This window comes from Lepidochelys kempii, chromosome 6 (assembly GCF_965140285.1).
Source record: "Lepidochelys kempii isolate rLepKem1 chromosome 6, rLepKem1.hap1, whole genome shotgun sequence".
Taxonomy (NCBI): domain Eukaryota; kingdom Metazoa; phylum Chordata; order Testudines; family Cheloniidae; genus Lepidochelys; species Lepidochelys kempii.
In genome coordinates, this window is record NC_136385.1 from 18,831,564 (window position 1) to 18,836,985 (window position 5,422).

The 5,422-nt window shown below is 44.1% G+C and overlaps 1 pseudogene; it reads right to left on the minus strand.

Moving 5' to 3' along the window:
- Positions 1 to 1,110: 1,110 nt before the first annotated feature.
- LOC140913582 (up-regulator of cell proliferation pseudogene) lies at positions 1,111 to 4,371 on the minus strand (annotated as a pseudogene).
- Positions 4,372 to 5,422: the final 1,051 nt, after the last annotated feature.

Here is a 5,422-nt window from a genome sequence, read left to right on the forward strand (position 1 = left end):
TAGTCAAATCATCGGCATTTATACATCAGTGAAAGTCAGGGCAGTGAAGCTCAACCTTGGCTGCCACAGCTCACTTAAAGCAATTTTAAAATCACGTTTGGATACAACAGGAATTACTGAAATGTTCATTCACATCTTTATAGACACTTTCATCCAGAAGGATCCATTTGGATGTTACAGACAGAGCTGGGCCAAACCATGCCATGCGAGCAGGGGGGAGGAAACCCAGGCAAGTATTAGCCAAAATGGCAGTATGTGACCTTCTAGCTGGGACCACAGATTTCTTAGCACCACTAACTGCCTTCCCTGGCTTCTCCCCACAGCACCCCCATGCAGAAGGGTAGCAGGCAATCACAGGGCAAATAGCCAATGCACCATGGCTTCTTAGCCTTACTACCCTGGATGAGAGATGTGTGCGGGGCAGTGAGCAGAGCAGAGGGAAAGACCATTCCCAGGGATGGGGTGGGTTTCCCATGGAGCCTTGGTGTCTGTTGGGTTTGTGGGGATTCCCTTTGAAACCTCAGGGTCTTTTGGGGTTGCTGGCTGCATCCCTCCTTTCCCCATTACATTATGCTGCAAACCTCCCTCATTGGTGTTTCTGAAGTACTTTCCCCCTCCCATGTGTTACCCCAGAGAAGGCGAGCATCAGGGCCAGGCTGTTTGGTGTCAGATTAGCCATAAAAGCACAGGATATTGATCCTCTAAGTAGCAGAAGTGGATGGTTCGTATTCGGGGGCTCTTGGAGGGAACACTCATGTGGGAAAGGTTTGCAGGTCACTGGATGGTACCACTGTATCAGCAAAATGCAGTGGTGAGGACAAATTGGGATTTTGGCGATTTGCTCCTTAAGACAGAGGTGCAGAATCTCCACATTTGGGTCTTTCCCTCCTTCTTTAATTTTGCCATACATCGATATGTGATGTGAAATGTGATGGGATGTGAAATGTGAAATAGCATTGTTTCTTTATCTGTTTGGAAGCTGCAACCTGTGTCTGATATTAAAAGAGAATCACCATTACATTTAAGGGAATTAACTTCTGTAATTCTCCATTCACAAAAGAGTTTCTCAGCCTGTTTTTGATTTCAATGTAAAGGCTTCCTTTAGGCTCTTTAGAACAACTCTCTGCAATAAGTTTCATCATAATCTGCTTTGCCATTTACTTTTCCATCAGTGTAACTATTGCACTCTTCTATTAAGGATTTAGCTAAAGCCTCTGTTTTATGCCAGCATTCCTGTGTCAAGAATTCTTTCACACCTGATATTGATAGTGTGTAACCTCTGAACACTTTTAAGTCTAAGTATTCCTTTTTCATTTTGAAATTTTGTGTTTTATAAGCACACAAGCTTTTGGCATCCCGTAACATCTTCCAGACTGCACTGCCCCTATCCGCTAGGTCTCTTCTCAGCTAGAACTCCACATCTTCAAATATGTTGCGTCTCTGTAAAGGAATGAGTGATAATTCTGACAATGTCTCTCTCCACATGTTCTCCAATTCCTTCTCCAGTTCATCATTATTTAATTTACAGTTGCTTTTCCTGCAATGGTTCAGAAGCCCATCCACTTTCTCTTCAATTTTTCTCTTGTACTCTGACAGGACAGAGTCTGTTTTGTGTTGGCCTTTTTTAATATGAATCGCTTCTTGCCACTTGCTGAATGAATAACTCTCCAGTTCATTCCTGAGACTATTGGCACTTTTTCTAAAATCTTCTTTGTACTTTTCTATCAGGTGCAGATTTGCTGCTCCACTTTCAAAATACTGTTGTAAATGATTCAAAATCTTCTCTGCTTCTTGCCTCAGTTTTTCCTGTGCCTCACTCTTTAGTCTGATTGAAAGATTAGGGTCTAGTTTATCTGGTGGCTGATTTTGGATGAAAGTTTCCTTTTCAGATACCCAGAAAGGTATCTCCTTCCGGAAACCCCATTCCCACTCTGCATACTTCACAGACAGCTGGTTATAGGCTTCATCAACAAGGCTGTTTCTAAAGCTGAAAATGAAGTTCTCATGTTTTACAGCATTCCACAGGCTCCTCACCCATTCAAGAAATTGGGGAATGTCCTTGGGAGTTCTCTCTTGTGAACAATCTTTCAGAAATTCAAACAAATATTTCTTTAATTCATAAACCTTTTGACTGTATCCCAAATTCACTGGAGCCATGGGGGAGAGTCCGTGCCACAAAGCAGGAATGTACCAATTGTGTTTTTCCAGATCATAATCCATAATATCAGAAAAATTCATCTCCTTGCATTTCTTTTCCATGTTGGCTGCAACTTTGGTCATTTCATTCAGCTGTTCCAGGAGGTGTTTCCTGTCCCTCATGTTTTGTTCATGTGCAGACACGTCACTGACATTCTGATGCACAAACTGGCAGTTGTTTTTTTTCCCAATTTTCTCCATTCTGAGAAATGCATGGACCACAATTTGCAGAACATCTTTCATTTCAGTGGCATTCTCCATGGCCATGTTAACGATGGTGATGTCACTCAGTCCAGTCACCAGGGTGGCCAGCTCATTGTCATGTTGATAACTATCCTCCAGCTTGGCCATTTCGGGGGCTTTCAAGCCTTCTGTGTCTATCACCAGGATGAAATCACAGCCCAGTTCCTGCTGAAAGTTCCCTGCCACTTTAATGAGTAACATGAAGGCTCCCCGTGTGCATCAGCCACTGCTCACTGCAAACTGCAGGCCGAACATGGTGTTGAGGAGGGTGGATTTCCCAGTGCTCTGTACTCCCAGCACCATCAGAACCAGCATTCTGTACCTTCCCCCCAGCTTGGCATCAAGCTGACTCAGAACATCTGTTACCCACTGCAGTGGGATGTTGGAAATGTCTCCATCAATGATCTCCATGGGAAACCCTTTCAGCATGAGGTCAGCTGCTATGCTTGGGAGATGGGTGAATTGCCTTTGGCTTTCTGCCATTTTACCTTCTTTAACCATTGAGCATTCAGCTTCATAAAACTGCCCCAACTCACGCATGAAATGCTCCACTCCTAAGGAACTGGCAGAGATTAATTTGTCTAACTCTGCAAACATTTTGGGGTCATCTTTTGAGTTTTTGCATTTCTCTTTATATTGATCCCATAGTTTAGAAAGATTCTCCCTAGCAGTGGGATCCAGGCCAAACTTCATCCATTTCAGGAAGTAATGTTTCTCCCTGTGATGTAGGTGTTCTATTCCAGTAATAAATGTAATCAAACCATCAGTAAGGTCATGTTTATTCTGCTGAGCACATAAATCCATTAATTTCTTTTTCAGCTGAGATTTATAGTTCTCCAGTGGGGTGTCTCCTTGCTTTCTCATTCGGCACAGCTCTTTATCCACTTCAGCCAAGTTTCTCCATGTCTCCCCTTGGAGTCTCAGCTTTTCCCTCTTGTACTTTGCCACATCTTTGATTTGTGCAGTGATTTCCTTTGCATATGTGTTTGGGGTCTGACATTCCTTGTTATCCTCATCTACCTGGATGCCTAATTGACGTGCTGTCTCAGCCATGGCTTCTATACTCACTCTCTTGGGAGAAGATTTCATTATGGCTGCTATTGCAGACTGCAGAACTTTTACAAATTGTGCCTTATTTGTGGTACCTCCTTTCCACAGCACATGTGACTTGTTCAGTTTCAGCATCGAGGCTAACTTTTTCAGGAATTCCAGCGTTTGCTTGGCTTTCCCAGCCTGATAATTGAAGATGAAGTAGTATTTAGTGGCTGATCCCTGCAGAGATGATAACAGCGTGCATTCTCTCTCACTGATGCTCTCCGTTAATATGAACACTGCTGAGGAGACCTCTGTTAAAAAGCTGAACTGCAGCCAGTGCAACTCAATGTCTCCCCGCAGGTTTGCAACCACAACAGGCTCTGGGAAAAGATCCAGATTCTCCCTCCCAGCAGGGAAATACCAGGAAATCTCGAGCAGCCCACCTGCGATTTCCCGAGGGATGTTCCCAGACTCCATGTCTCGATGGATGAAGAAATCCTGGTGCTGCTGGGAGGGGATGAGAACCTCATTGAGGAGGTGGGACTTGGAGAAGCTGCAGCTCCCCATCCGCACAAAGGAAATGGTTGGCATTGACATGAGCACCAGGCTCTCCTCTCTGAACCCTCTACTCTCTGACAGGGAGTGCGGCCTCCACTTCCTCACCATGTCCCTCATGGCCCACAGCAGTAGGGTGCACTTGGGGGTGTCGAGGGCAGGTAGCAGCAGAGGGAGAGCAAACTGGCACATGGACATTTTGGACAGGATCTCCTGCTGTAGGAAACTGTCTGAGGAAAGCAGAATGGCACAGAGAACATCAAGGGTGTGCAGGGAATCACTGGTGTCTGTGTCACTGAGAAAAGTAAAATCTTCAGGAATATCCAGCTCCTCTTTGTCCATAGTTAGTGTTTGATCAGTGGGTACCCTGTGCTCAAGGCTTGTGCTTCTTGCCATCCCATTCAGAGCCATGAGCTTCCTGAGGAAATGCCAAGGTAAATCTCCTGTTGTCTGAGGAGGGCAGTTCTTTAGACTTTCTGGTGTGATTTCCAGGACATCTCTCAGCTTTAGTTTCCTGCTTCTGTATTTCTCCTTTTCTAACTTTGACTCGATGTACTGAAGGGCTTTTGGTCTCTCTGCAGAAAGGTAATACAACATAAACACTTTGATAAACTGAAAATGTTTTCAGGTGGAACTCTTACTTTGGTATTAGGGCCATAATGTGAAGGAATTGCAATTATTAAACAAAAATCATGGAGGTCTGCATGCTCCTTATAAGTGACAACCACTTAGAGGGGTCGTGTAGCTGGAGTACTGAAGCACCATTTATCTGGTGCAACCTTCACAGATTTGACCCAACTGTCACACTCTCAGTCATCCTAACTGAAATGCCACACTTATGGAGAGCTACGGAAATTCTTTCAGACAGGTCATGTATTCAACTAGAAATGTGGTTTTGGTTGGCCTAAAATTATTGCAATTTTGATATGAGAGGTTTCAGCCATTCATAAAATGGCCAGAGAAGAAGGAGGAGGTGGTGCTGCTGTTCCCTCCCCCAGTCCTCCCATAACATGTAGCCCAGTGGATGTGGGAAAGCCAAGTTTGAAATCCTGCTCTGAAACAGGTCCCAAATTAACTTTTCTGAGTCACCAAAAATTTCAAAATATTTTAGATTTGGTTTGACGCAAACTAAATATTGTTTTTTAAAGTTTTTTTTTTGGAACCACCACCAAACCAAACAAACACTTACTCATCCAGCTCTGCTCAGTTGCAATGCAGGCAATCCTTCAGGCAATGCATAAATTCTTCCTTCTTTCCACCTCCCTTGTTTACTACTTCACCTGATGGTGTTCTTGTCACCACTTTTCTTCTCAGTACATCACACTAGGGCAGGAAGTGAGGATGAATATGCAGTCAGCTTACTGGCCCACACTAGCAGCATATTCTACCCAGG